The sequence below is a fragment of the Pipra filicauda genome, unplaced genomic scaffold (genome assembly GCF_003945595.2).
Source record: "Pipra filicauda isolate LSUMZ 115617 unplaced genomic scaffold, ASM394559v2 scaffold487_size526621_pilon, whole genome shotgun sequence".
NCBI classification, from domain to species: Eukaryota; Metazoa; Chordata; class Aves; order Passeriformes; family Pipridae; genus Pipra; species Pipra filicauda.
The window spans coordinates 439322-459955 of NW_024104628.1; the positions used below are offsets into that span (position 1 = coordinate 439322).

At 42.9% G+C, this 20634-nt stretch overlaps 1 protein-coding gene and 1 long non-coding RNA gene across 2 annotated transcripts in view; one reads left to right on the top strand and one right to left on the bottom strand.

Moving 5' to 3' along the window:
• Positions 1-19470, bottom strand: part of POU2F1 (POU class 2 homeobox 1) — a 127689-nt gene extending 108219 nt beyond the window's left edge. Inside the window, exon 1 of the mRNA XM_027722190.2 lies at positions 19422-19470. The gene's annotated coding sequence lies outside the window, so the exon portion shown is untranslated. The remainder of the gene's footprint in view (positions 1-19421) is intronic.
• On the top strand, positions 10689-12705 carry LOC113988547. The gene is made up of 4 exons (XR_005565499.1): positions 10689-10867; positions 10988-11094; positions 12072-12145; positions 12618-12705. It is a non-coding gene; the product is annotated as an uncharacterized LOC113988547 (long non-coding RNA).
• Positions 19471-20634: the final 1164 nt, after the last annotated feature.

Genomic DNA, 20634 nt, shown 5'->3' on the forward strand with positions numbered 1-20634 from the left:
TGTAAACTTGGACTATCTTTTGAAATCAAAGAGTCATAAGACTTTGTGTGCCAAACATTTGTTTCTGCTCACTGGAAGCATCAATGCTACAAAGCAGCCTGAATAGCATGTTTTTCTACCCCCAACCTTGAGTCTTTAACAGCACCAAATATTCTTATCTGAACAATCTGTGTCTACAGAGCTCGCCTGTATTTAGAAATTACACCTGGTTATTATGCAGCTTCCTGTCCCAATTCCCATTTCAAAATACTTTTAACTTGCTCACAGGTAGAATACACATCAGTGCTGCTGCTCAAAGTCACCAGAAACACTGGCTTTAGGAAAAAACTATTTACATGAAAGCCATCATCTGCCTTAACCACCCAACGATTCCACTGTATAAAAATCATGAGTTGCCTAGCAGAAATGCTGTTTCCCAGTGTTGTCCAAGTGGGTCCCAATAAAACCTAAAAAGTTACTCCAGATAGGATACAAGTATCCTGTAGCAGGAAAAAAAAAAAAAAAGCTCTCATAACCAATGAGCAAGGTCAGGAGCCAGTCACATCAGATACACAGTATTTCATCTATGATCACCTGGTTGCTGAAGTACTTCCTCATTTCTGTCCTGTGGTTTTGGGGAAGGGAAGAGGAAAAACAAAATACATTGACACTCCTTGTAGAAACATTTCCACAGAAAAAAAAAAGACCCCAGACCAAAATATTATTTAAATGTGATCAACCCCACCCCCATTGCCAAGAGAAAACAGTAATTGAAGCCTAGCAATACATACCTCACTCAAGCTTTTTATTCACAAGATGGGGTGGAGTGCCCTTGTGCAGACACTACTCTGTCCTAAGCACCCTGAAACCACTTGGCAAGGCTTTATTTTTGCTTTCAATTTACTTGGGCTTCAGGGGGAAAAAAAAAAAAAAAAAAAAAAAGAGGAAAAAAAATTTCTCTAAAAAGATCATTAAAATTAATTGACCAAAAATACAGTGAGACATGGTGTTAAAAAAAAAAGGTAAAACTGAACAGAATCAGAGATTGTGTCAACCGAACCAAGTCTGCGTCACAGAGGACAAACCTCAGAGGAAAGACATCAGAAGAGGAATTACATTTCTAGGATAAAGATGAGGGGTGAACATGAGAGAAAAATGAGAGGAAAACTGTGTAAGGTTGCACTCACACAAGCCAAAAAAAAAAAAAAAAATCCATCTCTATTCTTTCCCTTCTGAAAGGCCATAAAGAATAATACTCCAGCTGTTAATTTTAAGATGGCTTTGCTTTCTTTTTTCTTTTTGGAACTTGAAAAGTGATTTCAAACCAGTTCTTACCATTTCCTCCCCTCATTAGAAAATTCTGATCACACAACTAAAAGCACTGACACCTGGATGAACTGAACTGCTTGCCAGTGTTACAGCAGGAAAAAAAGAGGAGGAGAATTCATCAATTGCACTACTGAATATGAGTTCATTTATACAGAAAAAATGCGCATCTTATTGAATGAAAGCAATATGAAAGTAAAAACGCCTCTGCAGCAGCACAGCAGACCAGTATTTAAACAGCTGAGTGTTCAGGATAGCTTTTATAAATTCTGAAAGGGAAATAAACCCAACACGACTTCTCAAGCAAAGGTTCTGGAACAGGAAATATCAAACATCCATGTTCTTTCTTCCTAAGAAGTCTGTATGTCTTCTCCTCGTTGTAGACACTGCCCAAATTAAAATATAAACCTACCAACAGAGCTCAACCACTTGAGCTGCACAGTCTCTGGGTTTTAATTTAATTCTGGGTCAAAGAACAAAACTATCATAATGTACGTGTGTTTAGTAAAACATGATGGTAAAGGGAATTCCTTTAGCTTGAAAGAGATCTGTCACACACATAACGCTTTACATGCTCTCAAAACTGAACTCATCCCTAGAAATCACATGTGGAACCTTGTGATCCCCCTCAGAGCCCAAAAAATGCTGTTCCCTCTGCTGTAAGGGTTGTGGACATTTAAAGAGAACATCTCAATGATACTTTTCTTCAGTCTGACTAGATACCAACCTTATTTATTATCAACCTTGTTTATTATCCTAATCCTTTAATTCACTGTTTCTACAATTAATTACAGTGTTTGCAAACACTACATGAAAGACAGTGTTCATTGTAAACACTTTTTTCCTCCTCAGTCAATGCTATCTGAGAAGCAGGAGCCAATGCAAACACCACAAATTTGGGGAGCCAGATGAAATGCCAACCTCTGCCTAACATCTTGAGGCTGCATTACTGCACTTAGGCCAGCTGCTCTACATGCATTAATAGATATCTGAATGACAAAGGAGAAAGCCCACGGATGCTCAGGTTTCTCCTTCACAGTTTGTGACTCTTCTCTTCAGAAGCATTTACTCCAACAATACCTGGCAATCACAACCAGGCAGGTACCTCTGTCTGCTACTCCACAGATGTGGCCACGACACTCACCCACAGGATGCACTATTTATTAAGAATATGCAGAATATTCCTCTCCTACAGAGCTGTTCTTTCCCTGGTGTATCTTTCTCCAAACCATTTCTGATGGCTTACGCCCATACCTTTGTGCTTCCTCTCCCTTTCCCCCAAATCTTTCCTCCACCACTGCACTGCAGCAGAAGCATGAGTGTGTTTGCTGAACAAGGAGAGAATCTTAAGCCAGACATCCAAAAGAAAAATGTGTAAGCAACACCTCCTTTCCCAAGCCCCCAAACTCCAAAATTATCTAGAGGAAGCAAAACTAGAAACCAGACCAGAACCAGAAACTAGACTAATCTTTGAAAGTTCATTAAGGCATGCTTATTATGCAGCTACACTGACTGCAGAGGGAGCTTCATTAGGCAAAACTCAGTAGGTTCAAATTAGTTAGAGATACACACATTCATAAAGCTCTCTGAAAGAAAAAAAAAGGTACACAATGAACTAGCCTTTTTTGCTTTATTGTGTATACAGACAACTCTAACAAACTTTTTCTTATTAACCATGTATGTATTTTACTTTTAAAATACAGTTTGTGTGTTAAAAGCTAATTCCCCAAATTTACATTTGTTTTTGAAGAGAAATTCGGGAGTCAAATGTGTTTATCCTGACACCATTTATATAACAGCCTTGAAAATTCCAAAAGAGCTATACAGTAAACCTTCCCCTTTTCTTTCTATTTAAGTGGGATATCAGGTCAGCTTGTTTCTTCAATTCTGTACCTTAAGTACAGTACCTTCTACTGTGCTTTGGGACAAAACAATATGCATGGTAACACAGTACTTCAACTACTAATGGTATGCCTCTGTTTCAGTAAAATCATAACTTAGTGCCAAAAGAAGGACAGGAAAGTTTTTTATCAAGGAACAGCTGAAAAAGAATCCCCATTTTTTGAAGAAAACACACTGTATTTCTAGATTTCTGCGTGGAAGGCAGTGTTTCACCATTAAAGCAGGCACAGTAATTTCCCAAATTGATGATTCAATGCCTGTAATTTAATGATTACTGTTGAGACATAATTCATTTTATTATCGATTCATTTAACACCAATATAGAAAGGAAGAAGAAACAATAGTTGAGGTCACCATGAACAAACCCTCATGTAACACAGATGCTGGCAGTTAAGAGTGAGCTGAAAAGTTCTGTGCTTAAGTACAACCAGGGCATCACATCTGATGATTAAACTCAAAGAATGTCAGAGAAGGCTCTGGCAGTAATACATGAAACGAGGAAGCGTCAGTCAATTTTTTTGCTTTCACAACAAGAGGAAAAAAAAAGGAAAAAAAGGCATTTTTATTGTCATAGCACTTCCAGCAAGTTGATTTTAAAAAGGAGATTTCATGCCAAAGTCGGCTGTTTAATCAGATAAAGAAGGCTTTCCTATTTCCCATTGTATAGATCAAGTTGGCTACAGGAGCCACACAGAGCTTTGAGTAGCACATTTTTCCGTGAGGGCTGTATCGTTTGATCATAGCAAAGCACAGGGACTGCTGGGTAATCTGAATCAGAGCTGCAGCAAAAGGGAACCAGGCAGCCTGCTGAGGCCAAGATAACCATGTCACCCCACATCCCAGAGCACTCCCTGTCCTAGACCTAGGTGTGGAGGGGAATCACCCATCTACCTCCATTTACAAATTTGTCATGGAGGTTTTCACCTGGGTCCCAACTGATGTAAATTTTTAATTCAAAGCTCATCTGTCACAGTTTTAATACATGCTCGCTAAGGCCAGCCCCTCTGTACTGATGAAGATTCTCCTGACTGCTTTCAAAACAATGAATTTCAAACCCCTACAGCTTTGAAAGGCAATATATAGAGTTTTCTTTATAGGTCTTTGCAAGAGATATAGCAGTTTATGAAGCCAATAAACCCCTGTTCTCTAAAGACAGTCTCTGTTAGAGGACAGGACACATCTACCTGTGATGCTGTTCACAGCCTTCCCTGGCAGACTGGAAGCAGCAAAGGACTGGTTGGTTAGGTCACCTGATATTCAGAAAGAGGACAGATGAACCCATTGATAGGCTGATAGGTCAGAAGGGACCCCCGAGCAGGACCAAGTTTAGAAGCTCAGCTTTTCTCCAGGTACTGCCTGGGAAACACCTCTCTGGCACTTCCAGCCTCCCAAACCTTCCTACAGCCGTGAGCAGCCCTTCAAGCTTCCACTTTCTTCTGCTGACTCCTCTTTCCACTTTGGAACCAAATTTGGCTCTGGACTGTGAAGCAGGCACTGCAAAAAGACACATCCAAGCATTTTAACTCTTTCCACTGAAATCCAGTTGAAACTGCTGACCTGGAGAAAAGTTCTTCAAAGTTTCAACCAAAATAGCACCAAACCACACACATTAGGCCTAGACACTGAACAAACACAAACTCAAGCCACCATCTGTCATTTTATCCCAAAAGATGCAAGATGGATACTTTCCCATACTTTCACCAATATTGCCATTTTTCCATGCACTACCAGTATTGGTAATAACTTATAAAGTCAGTTCTACAGGCCCTGGACGAACAGAACGTGCACAAGACTGTAATGTGAACTCAGCACTAATGGTCTGTACTTGGTTTATGTTGTACTGTTAAGCAGAAGCAACAGCACTAACTGAGGCAATTCCAATTTGCTTTATTTTCCAAGTCCCAGTGGGCAAAAACACAACTGGTTCTCATAGAAGCACTTGGAGTGCAATAAAAGAGAGCGCTGAAAGTTTAGGTGGTTTCATTCAGTAAGTCTAAATGAAAACAGTTGGGTGGGTGGTAGTGTTTTCTTGTTGTTGCTCCCTCCCACATCATCATCCCAGCCTCTTAAATGCTGATTTTGAGGAAAGTGCAGCGGGTTCCTTTCTGCCCTCCTGCTGCACACAGGCCATGTGCCCACACAGTCATGGAAGAGAACAAGGGACTCACACGGCAAAATTTTGTTTCGCTTTTTCCGTTCCAAGTTCCCTTTCACACACTGACATATTGCAGATTTGCTCACTTTTCCTAAGCATTCCAAAAAAACTATTACACTCTCCTTTTGTTTCTTCAGAAGAATTGCCATTGCCAACACACCTGCAGTCTTGAACTTTAAATTCCATATATATTTGGTCTGGTATTAACCACCATAATACTATTTCTAAATGCAACGCTCATTCATGCAAATACTGCTGGGAACTGAGTAATCCAACCTCCACATGACTAAAAACTTAGTTTTGAGTTAGCAATTTTTCTTGCATGGTTATATTAGTTTGCCATTAAGAAAGCTCCTATTCCTTTGAAAAGCTCAAGCCTAGAATCCTAGACTAGCCCAGGCTGGAAGGAACCTGAAGAAATCACCTGGTCCAACCTTCTGTGGGAAAGAAAGCCTAGATGAGATCCTCTAGTTCCATGTCCAATTGCATCTTGAAAACCTACATATTTAGGAAAACCCTAATGTTTACAAATTAACAGAAACAAACAAACAAATCCCAACACCTAAATAACAAAAGGCTACACTGAGGTGTCTAAAGACCAAAAGCTTTAACAAATTAAATCATGCCAGTATTCTTTAAGTAAATAAACCCCTCCATGTGCACAGGCATTATAACAAGATAACAGTGTTTGCAATTTTGAAAAAGCATTTAGAGAATTTAACACGAGCTACCCCATCACCAGCACATTTATGCTGGTTAAAGAAAAGAGCTACTAAGGACAGCTGTTACCAACATAAACCAGGAAATCTTCAGGCACAGGACCTCTTCACTGAGGGAATGGGAACAACCGTACCTGCCACAGTGCTTTGTAGTTTGCTCCATTAGTAGCTCGTTAACAAAAACATCTCAATCACACGTTTTAACTCCAGCTGCAGCATGTCACAATTCAACTCTCATGATGTGTTTATCACAAATGACAGGCTACACAGGGTATTATTCCTCTTCTGCAGAAAGACAACTGCAACTTCTTTTTCCCCCCCGTTACGTTTTTCATCTCCCTTACATGCTGTCCCTGACACCCTCCCATCCGCTGGTGGGTGCTTTTCAAGTCTCCACCTTTCTTCAGAGGAGAAAAATATGAAGAGGCCACTTAATTCTAACCTCATCTAAATGGATTTATGCTCAATATAATTTAATGCAAATGATCACTGCAGCAATAAGCCACGGGAAGAAATCAGCACATCCTACAGTTTCTCCTGTTATTAGAAAGGCTTTCCAGCCTTACAACAACATAGGCATTATCTACACACAGAAACTACCTTTGTCAAACTAAGCCAAAGGTGAAGAACCTTTTACTCATCAAGGGCAAAAAAAAGCCTCACAAAAAATACCTGGCATACCACTTTAACACACTCTGCACTATTCACTGATAATGTAAAGTCTGATGGCCCAGGAGTCTCAGGCAACCTTTGAGTTAAGCCAATAAGCCAGTTCTAAACAGACACACAGTTATGTCAACAGGAGAAATGCAGGCCAGTCAAACTCAAATGTTTTTATTGGCATTTTTACTGGGGCTAAATTTGGGAGTCATATCATTTTCAAAAAATAGGAAAAAATGCTAAACACTTCTCTTTTTGACTACCAGAAAGCAACAGAGGGCAGAGTGTGCACTGAACAGTCAGCTCTGCTACCTGTGAAATGGAGGTGCACAACCTGGTGATAAATGGAAGTGCTCAGAGAGCAGAAAACAGGTGACCATTTCCAAAGGCTGATGGGCAGGAAGTTTCCTGCTACAATTTGCAGGTCAAGAAACCCATGAAAAGAGACTGAGAAAACATTTCACCTGCTTCTATAGAGAACAGGACTAAGAAAGGCGAGCCAGGATTGAACAAAATTATTTTGGGAGAAGAGACAAAACAGGACACTGCTACTCTCATTTTGAGTTTTAAAAATACGTTTCTCTCTCAGAGTGAAAATAACCACATTTGAGTGATTAAAAAAAAACACGTATTCTCCTCCTCATGCCTATCTGCAAACTTTTTGGACCAGTACAGCTGAATCACATAACAAACAAGTCACACTATGACATGTAGGTGCTTTTCGGTTTGCTAGAAAGATCTGAAGAAAACTGAAAATAAAGATAAAATACACTGCAGTGAAGTCACTGTACTGGATTCATGACATCATAATTGTTGCCATGGCAACTAGCTAGTATCAAGCACAGAATACTGCCTTCACTGCAGAATCAAGGAGCACTCGTGCTGCCACAAAATAGATGTTCTTATTCGAACAAAAATCCAGCCAACAACACAGGAAATAAGATATTGCTGTAAGTGGCTTGCCTTTTCAATACCTCTTGTTTTGTTCACCTGGTGTGAGACTTGTTAAACACCCTGGCACATATAAAGAGCTCTGATATACATGATAAAAAGAGCCTAACTGAAAAAATTATCATTTTCTCCCAGTGTTCCTCAATTTCTCTAGTAGAGTAATTCTCCTCTTCGTGTTTTCCTCTCCTATGCATATGACTGCAGTCATATACAACAAAACACATACAAGTTTAGACATGAAATGGGGGGGGAGAGGAACAAAAAACCTCCACCAACAACATTTTCCAGTTCTTACTGCAGCCAGCCAGACACAGTCAAACTGGAAATGTCACGCAGCAGCAGAACTAACTGATAAAGAGCATATTCCACATTTGGAGCCCACAACTCCTTTTGTTTAAGGGCTGCACCAGTCGCTGTTTTCATGCAACGCTTCAAACCCGCATGGCTCCGACAACAGCCCCAGAGTAGCTTTCTTGTAAATAAAAATGTCATCCCTTTCCCTCTAAACAGCCCTGTTTTACGTGAGGAATATCTGCTATTCCCAGCTCCTCACCATTCACGAACACAAAAGCTTCAAAAACTCAAAAAAGCCGCTGCCGATTTATCAGATCGCAATTAATGTTTGTTGACCAGCAGTTAAGTATAAAATGCACAAGTGCCCCACATTTGATGCTGCAAGATGAAATATCTGTTGAAATAAATCACCCAGGCACATGAAGGAAAGTGCACCTGGAAATTAACTTCATATTAACTTGCTGAACAAAAAAAGTCAAGAGTTGCAGGTCAGTAATACCAGATAGCGTTTCACAGTTCAACCTCATGGTTGATTAGCACCAAAGAAATTGTTTTCAAAACAAATTTTAACAAACAGACCACGCTATATAGTAAAGTATACTTATTTGCTACCTCAGTGGTTCTTAAAGAGCAATCTATAAATTACTGCTGGACCAAAGAACACTCCCACAACAACTACACGTAATTAGTCGATGTGTCTAAACAGTTTCAGTACACAATGATGGGGATTTTTTCAGCTTCTAAGAAAACAAAACTGCCCTAGTTACCAATTAAACAACAGCACCACATCTCCACATTGGCTTCATGCCTTCATAGGCCACTTTCTCTACTGATATCAAGTTCACTAATTACACCAAAACCAAAAGCACTGAAGTAACCTGCCTCTCCAGGCTCTGCTCTCTTTATAAAGAGGGTCAACAAATGAGCAACAAAGTAGAGAATACAAACAATAAAAAAGGAGTTTCAAATTCTGATGATTAGTAGACAGCTGTATCCCATATGCCTCTGTCTTCAGTTTCTCTTGGTATTACTTCACACAACCAAGAATGATGACTGCTACTTGAAGGATGACACCACAAAAATCCCAAGTTTAAACTAATGTTCCACAATGTGCAGTGTACTTAGGAAATTACTAGAGTTGACAACACATTCTAAGGAAATCATGGAGTGTGTCAATCTATTCCCTGCCACAGAAACCTAAGGAAATGAACAGTCTTTCACACGTTTTTTAAAAACCTTAGGAGCAGATGCTGCCTTTGATGACGACTCCAACCATATATCCTAATACACCAAATACAGTTAAAACAACTGCCACAAACTCAGAAAACTAAGGAAGTTGATAAAACCTCACACAAGTTACATGAGAAATGCAGAATTCGCATCTTCTCTGCAATTGAGTATAAATTTAAGTCTCTGTACTATACAACTGGCAAACCTGTTTGTCATATAAATAAGACAAATGGCAATGACATTCCCTTCCTCACTAGTAAACACAGCACTTCTATCTTTAACTTACACAATATGAAATCACCACTTTATAAGTAATAAAAAATAAAACTACTGTCTGCAGCTGATTTTGCTTTTTGAAAGATTCACAGATTAACTGACTCCTTAAGCAACTAATGTTGCTTCTCTGAGTGCACACAGAAAATTACAGATTATCTCAAGAGTTTAAAAAGCTTTTTATATAACTTTAAAATGAACTTGTTGAATTAGGTTTCCTCCAACAGTCCTTCTGCTAAGTCTAACTTTTGCTTATGTTAACACTTGACAGGGGAACGCAAATATGTAAGTGCTGGCCCACCTCTGTACATGGTATTTTTCCTTGTATTATTCATGTATCACTATTGTAACAGAAGCAACAACTGAAAATATTCTGCTAGGATCCTTAGAGATGCCCACAGCACTTGCAAACCTGACTAATGACACCACAACACAAAAAACACTACTTGTCCCTCCTCTCTCCCCCAACAAATCAAGCGGAAAAAGGCTCGGGGATTTAAGATGCCACACAACTATTCTAACTCCTTATGCCTTTATTCAAACTTCCCTACAGCAAATTCTTCCTACTGTTGAGAGTTCATCATCCACAATTATAGAAAACTTAAGTGTAAAAGCACTTAAATACAATGATATGTCGTTAAATTTAGCTGTTAGTTCAGAAACACTACAGATATCATTAAAAAATGTTACAAGATGTGCCTGGATCCAGTTTCAATTTTGACTACGTTGAGAACAATATTAAAGAAGTAGTTTATCCTAACACAGGCATGGCAGAAGCACATTCTCTGGAAGTTTTGGGGCACTGGCCTTTAGTCATGCCTTAGTATATTTGGAACAAGTCCCTTATGCATCACTGACCTGAACCACATAATAAGGTGCACCTACGTTGCAACCAGGGTCCAAACCAAATTAAACCATATAATGATAAACCACAGCATTTTCATCTCTCAGAACTGAGAGGAGACATTCTGTGCAATGCCATTGTATCCCACTGTGATGAGAGAAGGAATAGACTTGAAATAAAATTAGCTCAAAAATTACAGATTTCTGCAGTCCCTGTCTGTAGGATAATTCTTGCACTCAAGACCCTCAACTGGTCTTAAGGAGTCGAGAATCTGCTCAGTTGTGGATCTTTTACATGAAGTAGTAACTGAGGCTGAATCATTAACACCCACTCTCTTATCTGCACAAAGTAGGAGAGCAAAAGGAGCTTCCATTTCTCAAGTTCCCTGGTAGGGAAGAAATTAGTAGGAAAGCCCTTGGAGCAACCTCACACTTGTTTCCCAGAGCTGGAACTGTGCAGAGCAGACAAGGAACATCATCTTACCTGAACTCTTTTATGGTACTCCTGAGCATTTCAGGAGAGGAAAGAAGCCAGGTACAAAATTCAGGATGCACTGGGAAATAAGTGGGAAAGTGTTTTCTTTTTGTTTGAAAGAGAAAACTAAAATCACCATCCAGGCTCTGATCAAACATCTACCTGACCCTCCTCCAACAGCAGGCACCTAGGAAAGAGTGTAAGAACAGGGCAAGCACAGGGACAGTTCCTTGGACTACATTCCCAAACACCAAGAATTTGCAGCCCGGTACATGACTGAGCCAGAGGTAAAGAACAACATGCAACAGACTACACAGCCCTTCTTTCTACCACCTGCACAAACTGGTCCTCAGACTAAACACACAGAAGAGTAAATTCTCCACTGTTCCAAAAGACACTCCTACCCTCCCAAGTTTAGCTAACTTTGTTGCCATAACCTGTCTAACATAACTATATTCTGGCTGAAAGGGCACAGCAGATAATGATAAAGTTTAAGGGCAATGACTCGTAAGTTGCAGGCTTCACTTGAGATACTGGAAATACTTGTAGCAATTTACACTGTGTACTTCAGATCAACATAAATTCAATAGACCAGAAAAGTATCACTGGAAAGTTCAGTAACAGCCAAAAAGGGCCACATGTTTCCAACACTAGGAACAGACACCCTCATTCGGAAACAAAGGTTACAAGTGGAAAACTGCTGCTCCCTTTGCCCTTCTACCTCCAGTTTCTTCACACAGTCCCAACACATTTCTGCAGGAAGCTGGGACAGTTTTACACAGTCTCTGTCATGGAAAACAGTCCACAAAGTGATAGCTAAATACGTACCCTGCTTATGTTCCCTCTTCTTTTGGGCAGCAGCCCACCCCTAAATTTGATTCACATGAACTGTACCCTCAGGTGTGATGACAAAGCAACTCAGAGGATCCCTCACAGATTTCAATCTGAATTATCTGAGCTACTTCAGGCAGCGCAGATCACACACAGCCCTTCCTAACCCAGCTCATTTGAACTGAAATGGATTAAACAGTACCTGAATGGGAAGACACACCAACAGATGCAGGGGAACAGGAAACTCTGACAGCCAGAAGCCGTAATGTCTTCTGCTGCTGTAACCAAGAGCTGAAGCTGTCCCCAGCCCAAGCTTTCTGGTACTTTTCCCAAAGCATATGTGCATGCCATTGGAGGATGGGGTGGGAAACACTCCCAGAGGAGCTGGTAGGGAAAGGAGATAGCATTTACTGGCATATCCATCTCTCTACAGCCTTGGGAAAAGTGTCTATTTAAACTTACATTTGAAAATTCAAATAACAGTGATAAACTACTGAAGATCATCAGGTAAGAAAAAACCACGAATGCTCAGAAGGGAGTCTCTGCAAACAGAATTCCTGAAAGAAACTTGAATCTCATTTCCCATTCAGTAGACTGTATTAACTAATAATGTAGAAATGAGTGATTCAAACATCTGAGTCATTTCTACCTGTATCCACTGTATATTCCTTCCCTTCAGCTGTATCCAAGTAGTATAAAGCCACAACTTCACACTGGTATGGTCAGGCACAAATTACTAAGTCACGTGGTATTTTTCAAATAAAACTGAATCATCGAAAGGACAAAGAGAACAAACAGCAAAGGAGCTCACTGCAAAAAACATGGTGACTTCCTACCAACCCTCAAAGAAAATGAGGGGAAAAAAGAAACAAGCTACATCTCCAGCCTGATTCAACAGGGGTTTTTACACTTATATTTAAGTCTTCAACTGTATTTACTATTTTAGTAATTCAGATGTTCATATCTTCCTTTTCCAAAGCTTCATGCCCTGTCATACAGTGTCAAACATGCTATATATGCTACTTCATCTCTATACAGCCAAATCAGATTTCTGGGAAGAAAAAAAATAAAAGGAACGATGAGCAAAAGGTTCCTTGTCACGGTATTACAATTTATAGAAAAGATGAATCTGTCTCAGAGTGATCATATTAAGTGGCTGAAGCAGTTATGCTTGGGTTTGGTGAGGGTTCTTTTAAGGCTGCTTTACAGGGATATCAGTCCAAAATTTAGCAGGAGTAATGGTGTCTGTAATTTCCCAAGTCCTTCTGTCGATGTGTCCTTTTAAGTCCCAGTCCATTTTTAGAGAGGTGTCTCACCGTAAGCAGCGCTAAAATAATGGGAACCACTTAAAGGTCTCATCCACAAATTTTTATTTGAGTTTCTGTCCCTGCTACCGTTAATGTAACCATACCTGTGACAGCACAAACCACACCAAATCTTCAGCATCTACTGGTTTCTAAGCTACTCTTCTGCTTAGGTGCAGTTTCTTTTCTGGCTTCAGTGATGTATGTACAACCCACTGCTAGAACAGGAGATCCAGCATAGTGCCCACAGCTACACTGGCTTCCCTTTGGCCAGTACCATTTTAGATCAAGTTGAGCTCATCAACTCAATCAACTGTGGTTTCAGAGTGGTTTATGTCAATCTAAAAGCAAAGCTATACAATTAAGCTAACCAGAATACTTGCTGCTGCTTTTGAAAAGAGGAAGCTTCATTTCCCTTCCTTCTTTCCCTTTCCTCCACTTTCACTCACATGGCTCTTTCTATCTTCTCTCTTGCACTTGTGGAGCCAACTTCAATTCATAAACCAAAGATGTAAAATAATCTGGGGCTAGTTTTCCACCAAGTTAGCAAGTTAAGCTAGAGCATCCTGGAAACCATTTAAGCGCTGGGATGGGTGCCAAGTAAGTGGCAGGATCACATGGCTGAGAGCATGACTCCCCATTTATGCCAGCAGGAAAGCCATAGGAGAGAACAAAATTATGAGAAGACTTGGGTCAACACGTGTGCTTCTTGTTCTCTTTCTTGATTGGTGCCGCTATTTGTCTAATCTCATTGTAAGCCAGCTCAGAGAGCTAAACCAACAAAAAAACCCATTCATTATTTTTTGGCGAGGGTTGTTTTCTGCCAGTTTAATTCCCTGCACCAGCTCGGCAAAGGAAGCGGGCAAGCCATCTGCACCGGCGCAGGGAAGGGGGCAGGAACACACAGGGAGATGAGGACAGGCTGGGGCTGATTTAAGCTGTCACTGAACCGCATCCCCTGGAGCAGATCTGCATCACACCGTAGTTAGAACTGACAGTAATCTGTGCCTGTACAACGGGAGGCCTTCGGCAGCGCCGGCAGTGCCCAACAGCGCCAGCGCCGAAACACCCGCGCCAGGCTCCACCTGGGCACGAGCCCGCACGGTTACGTGTCAAAGCAGAAGAGTCACAGCGCTCTCACCTTCAGAAATACTATGAAACATTAGCTAATTCTCTCCCTAGCAACACCCCTGTGAAAACGTGCTCTGTAATTCCCATTACACAGATTTAGCCCAGAACAGCAGAGCAAGCGAAACTGGTGACAAACTCAGGATTGGAACCTGGTAAATCCTCTACAGCAAACCAACACTTCATCACTCAGCTGTGTTATTAACCCTAAACTAATTCAATTAGTCAACAGCAGACTATCAAAAACTCTTTTTGCAAAGACTTTGTAATGCACTATAAAGCTCACAGATATAATACAGTTAACGAACGTGGATATCTCCTAGATAGCTGTGAAATAAGAAACTAGAGAAAGGAATAATACTGAGAGTTAAATAATTATTTCCTTTTCTATAGAGAAAAATAAGCGTGCCTGAAGCAGGATGAGGGCCTATTCACAAGATTCAGGAAATGTAATGCAAAGAGCTCCAGAAAGGAAAATACATCTAATGCATCTTTTTTCTCAGATCAGCATTGTCAAACTGTTTCATGTGAAATACAAGCAATTACTTAATACACACGATCCAAGAGCAGCATCTTTCCTTAAATTTATCTCCTACACTCAGCCCAACAAATCCCACACTTAACTTGCCCCCTGTAACAAGGAAGCACATTTGGAAAAGGGAGGGGGGGAGGAGGAATTTGTTAACACAGAAGCAAATCTCTGCAGCAGTGAACAGCCAGCACTGTAAGTCTATCCAGCAGCACGAGATAGTCTTTCATTCACATTCCAGCCTAAGCACAGCCAAGCAGATCACATTTGGGACACTCAAGTCATACTTAATTTTGTTCAACACCTTCTTTAGACAACAGCTTTGTCACCAAGGCTGAAAAACACGTGTGTCATAGAAGACAGTCGTTTGCCAGGATTGTCACTGATTCTCTTAAGATAAAAATAATAAAGCTGTACATGCAAGTAGCAGAGGCTGCCTAATTGTCAGCTGTATAAAACAGCAGTATCAAGATTATTGTCCTGAGGGCACCAACAGTTTAAGAGGAATAGAAAAGGATGCTGCAACCTGTTTTGAAGTCTTGAAATCTACAGGAGCCAAAATTTGAGGAAAACAAATGAAAACTTACTGCATGCTACAAAAAACTACTGCAAATTTGCCAGAGAACCAGGAGAGAAAACAAACCTAGGGAGAGACTTGAACCCTCTTTAACAGAAAGAAACTGGATGATAGATGAACCCAACCAAAACATCCCGGACAGCATAGGCAAAACATTTACCCCAGAATCCTTCGTACCCTCATACATCTGAATTTAAAGAAAACAGCAAAAGTGAGCTACTCTAAGTGTGGAACTTACTGCTTGAAATCTGAAAACTATTATTTAAGTGACAATGGTGTTCCAAATCCCCTTTTTCTGGGCAATAAATTATTATAACAAAGCTGAAGTAAGAACAGCACTTCTTCACACCATGTAAGAGACTCCCGACACATGTTGGTGCTTCTTCAGGCTTAACAGGCAGACCAAGTTGAAGGGAACCTCGCTGATTCCATCAAGTGAGGCACCTCCAGACACTGCCACTCGCTGGGACGAGCACTCCACGTCCAGCATCAGCAGTCAGTATTAACACTTACTGCTTGAATTATGGCTGCAGGCTAATCTTTGAGAAATTGATAGTGACAGCAAACCTGAGATTTTTTTTTTTTCCCCTCTTTAAATGACAGGTTGAGAAGCTTAGATTCTCCCCCTTCTTTCTGGGAAGTGAGGGGTAAGGTCTAGCTCCTCTAGTTTTAAAAATCACCATACTGACACACATCTCCCCAGTTCTGCTCCACACGGCTACTGGCACAGCTTAGCCTGTTTTCCAACCAGCTGTCAGATTGCTAAATTTTGGTCAGGTTTGAAAAAGAAAAGGGGAAAAAAAAAATGCAGCATCACCCTGATAACTGAGCAGATGTAATCAGGTGGGGGAACTATTTCATAGGGAGAACAAGTCTGACTTCTGTCTCAAAAGCTGAAAAGACAGCCAACATAGAATATATTCTCCTGATAAAAATTAGAAAGCGCTGCAACAGTAGCACAACCTTCCACTTCCACCACAGCCAGGTAGTCCATAGGGAAGAAAAAAAGCTTCTTTTACCCTCTGATCCAACACACACGAAGATGGTCCAAGAAGTAGCTTAAAATCTGACACCTACCAGTGACAAACTAACACAAAAGTCCATACTCAAGACTGAGAGGTAATACTCACTCACTAGTCTGGGCACCTTCTGAGAAGTGAAGATGATGCCAAGGTTTGGGAAAAGGTGCTTCCCACTAACATGTTGCCTATGGGCTTCACTGGGGAAGACACATTTCTATCCGCAGCACATTCCAGTAAAATTTTAAGCTACAACACAGGCACACAGCTATATGTTGGAGAGAAACACGTCTGTATTTTGGCACGTAAATACCTGAATTCAGCATCATAACCCTTAAGACTGCACAAGGCCACTGTCCAGTATTCCATTCTATAGAAATTACTAAAACGTCAGCGACAAAGAAATTTTGGTTGCAATGCACAATGTACATTTTTATCATGCTGGATAAAATATCTACAGTCTCAGCAGTGGTTAAATTGCTGCTATAAAGGAAATTGTCCTCAGATAAATGGTTTCCCTATGAGAAGGTTTCAGTGCTACACCTCACCCCAGGTCAATAAATCAAATTAACTGCACCTTGTCCTCTGGCCAATGACATCATCGGCTTGACCACATCTCGTGAAGCGAGTGCAAAAACATATGCTATTTAAGGCATGAAATCATATTACTGCTTTTTGTCCAGCCAGCCTTGTGCTGTTGGTCTGTGAAACAGTCAGTCACCTGAACAGTCTCATTACTGCTTCTACAGATTTTTTTTTTTCTTCTAGTATTCAAGGCCTGTCTTCGCCAAGGGTGAAGAAAAAGGATAAATAATCTGAGTCGTTACTTTTTAAATCAAAATGCTTTTCATTAGCTGCAGCGCAGCTTTTCGTGACAAATTAAATTTAGAACCAAACTACGGAATCCGCCGTCTGCACTCGCACGTGAACTCTCTTCCTAGTGGTTTCAGAGATGTTTACATGCTAATCTGGCACTGCTACTCTGAAGTACCCTGCTGTTCGGTCCTTTTTCTCCACAGGGTGAAAACAATGGTCACTAATGAAAACCTACATAGTTTTATCTGAAACCCAGCCCTGCATAAATATTTCCCTTTTTTAAATTACTGCCTCTTTCTAATAAAGTAGCCCATTTGTTTTATTTTTAAGTAGACTAATATCTGGTTTAAAACTGAATTACTCCAGACTATTTAAGAGGATTAATTTCAATTTTCACTTGGTGTTCTTATGACAGAATCACAGAAAACTTATCTTCCTTTCTAGACTCTGTGCTGCCTAGTGGTATCTTCTGTCTTGAAAGCCAAATCTAAATGAAAGGGGGAAAAAAAAAAAACCAACCCAGAACAGTCAAAGATACAAGCAGCGACAAAAGCATCTGACACACTGCACTGTTAAACTGCATCCACATTAAGTAAAAAGAAGGTGAATAAGATTATCTTCAATGTATTCAATTCTGTTTGTGTTCAGAGGGAGGAGGAAAGCTGTTCAGATTTTGAGTGTGTCTTCTATAGCTTTCTCAGTGCCAGGAAACGTAAATTAGAAGCAACTCTCCTTTAAGGAAAAGAATCAAGGACAAAGGGACCAAAAATGCCCAAGCCTCTGAAAAGCAGATATGAAAGGAACAGCTTTACAGTCTTGAGTTGCTATAAATTAAAAATAAGCTCCTTATTTAAAAGACATGAGTGTTTGAGAATCTACGAGCAGATCTGATGCTGCTCAGGCCCCAGGAGGGTTTTGTTTTTGCTGGCAGGGGTGGAGTGGAGATGGGGGGGTCATTTTGGTTATTAGTAAATAAATCAAGCAGCAGAGTGAGGCCTAGGCGCTTGCCAGAGGAGCCAGGGCCTGGCTCTCCCCCTCCTCTCCTCACACAGCCTGGGTTTGATCTCGGGGCCCTGTGGGTTTGCCAAGAAAATTTAAAAAAAAAAAAAAGCGAGAGAGCGAGAAAGAAGAATCATATTGAACCACAAAAGCACATGGGGCGAATGTAAAATATAAACACGGCGTTGGGCTCTGAGTGGCTGTTATTAAAGGTCTGAATTACTAAACATGAGAGGCGGGGAAAGCCGGGCGGCCATTTCAATAATATAAACCTCCCCGAATTAGACATTATTCAAATGAGAAGGAGAGAGAGAGAGGGAGAGAGAGGGAGAGCGCGGGGGAGAGGGACGGGACCGGCACCGCCGTGCCCTGGGGGGCTCCCCCGGAGCCCGCGGGCAAAGGGGGAGCGGGGCAATCACCGCCGGGGCACATCCAGCCCTGGGGGGGCACATCCAGCCCTGGGGGGGCACAGATCCAGCGCCAGGGGGTGGGGGACAAGCACAGCCCTCGGGGCGGTGCAGACCCAGCCCTCGGGGATCCCGACGGGTACGGGGGGGCTCTGCCCGCGCACCCCCCGATCGCCCCCCACCCAACCTGCCCCTTAAGGAAAGGGGAGGGGGGCAGGGGGGAAGGAGGTTTAAATAAAAAGCCGAACCACGCCGTGCTCCTGCCCCCCTCCCCGCACCCACCCACCCCACGCTGCAAGGCCCAGGCTCTGGGGAAATAAGCCCGGCTGGGGATGGGGGGCTGCGCGGGGGGGGACACAAGGAGAGGAGCGATAAGGAAACCGCGGGTTTCTGCCTCGCCCGGCCCCAGCGAGGGGCAGCACCCCCGGCCCCCTCCGCCCCGCCGCCGGGGGGACCCTGCCCCGCTCACGGGGACCCTCCGGGACCGCTCCTCCAGCATCCCCCCAGACCCCCCCCCCGGCTCTATGAATATGTAAAGCGGGTTTATTGTGGGCGTGCGGGCCGGGTGGCGGCCGAGCCACCCCCCGAACGCTTTTGGGTGCGGGGCTGCCTCCCCCCTCCCTCCCTCCCGGCGCGTGTGTCCCCCCCCCGTGGCTCCCTCCCCTCCCTCCCTCCCGCCCCGACCCCTCCGCCTCGCCGCGCCGCCGCCGCCCATCGCCCCCATGGCCGGTGCCCCGGCGTGCGGGCTCCGTGTGCGGGAGGGACCGTGTGTGTGTGTGCGTGTGTGTCTCCCCAGCGCGGGGAGCCTGCTCTGCTCCTGCTTCTCCTTCTGCTTTCCACCCCCCCCCGCTCCCTCCTGTGCCGTTAATTATAATAATCCTGAGTACTAATAAATTATGCTAAGCGGGGCCGGCCGGGCGGGCGGGGGGGGTGGTGGTGGTGGGGGGGGAGCGCCCCGCGCGCGCGAGTATGAATATGAATATGTAAAACGCAGTAATGATTACCTGCCGCCGCCGCCACCGCCGCCGCCGAACTCTCATCTTGACTCGCTGCTCCTCCGTCCGCCATTTTGAATATTTTAACCAAAAATCGGCCGCGCGATAAACCCTCCCCCCTCCCCTTCCCCCTCCCTCTCTCCCTCTTCCTCCTCCTCCTCCTCCCCCCTCCCCGCGCCCGCCGGCGCCGCTCCGCGCATGCGCGCGCGGCGCCCCTCTCTCCCCCCTCCTTCGGCTGCTTCCCCGGCAAGGGCGCGGAGCGGCCCCGCGCATGCGCAGCGCGCGGTGGACCAGCTCGGTGTCCCCCCCCCCCGCTCCTCCCGCCCCGCCGCCGGCGCGTGCGCATTGGGGGCTGCCCCGCGCGCCCCCTCAGGGCGCAGGGTGGTCCGACCACCCCCCCCCCCAAAGATAAAGGTCCTCCCCGTAATCACTGGGGCTTTTGTGGTGGTTAAAATCTAGCTGATCTGTAGGGGACAAAATTAATGTTTTGGGGGGTAAAATCTGAGTTAATCGGTAAGGGAGGGAATGCGCACGCTGAGGTGGTCGGCAGTGGACGGGAAGGGAGAGAAGGGGCGTTTTGAGGTAAACTGAGGTAATCCGTAATGGAAAGGGAGAATTTTAGGGGTAAAACTTGAGAGAATGAACGTTTTGAGGTAAACTGGGGTGATCAGTAGTGGAAAGGAAGGGAGAATTTTGGGCGTAAAACTTGAGGAGAAAGAATGGATGTATTGAAGTGAAATGAGATTATCCGCAGTGGAAAGGAAAGAATTTTAGAGGTAAAACCTGAGGAGAGAGAATGTACGTTTTGAGGTAAACTGAGGTAATCAGTAATGAAAAGGGAGAATTTTAGGGATAAAACTTGAGAGAATGAACGTTTTGAGGTAAACTGAGGTGATCCGTAGGGGAAAGGAAGGGAGAAATTTAGGAGTAAAACTTGAGGGGAGAGAATGGACATATTGAGGTAAACGGAGGTAATCAGTAGTAGAAAGGAAGGGAGAATTTTAGGGGTAAAACCTGAGGGGAGAGAATGGACGTTTTGAGGTAAACTCAGGTGATCAGTAGTGGAATGGAAGGGAGAATTTTAGGGGTAAAACCTGAGGGGAGAGAATGGACGTTTTGAGGTAAACAGAGATAATCAGTAATGGAAAGGTAGGGAAAGTTTTGGGGGTAAAACTTGAGGTCATCTGTAAGACAACAGGAATATTTTGAAGGAAAAATCTGA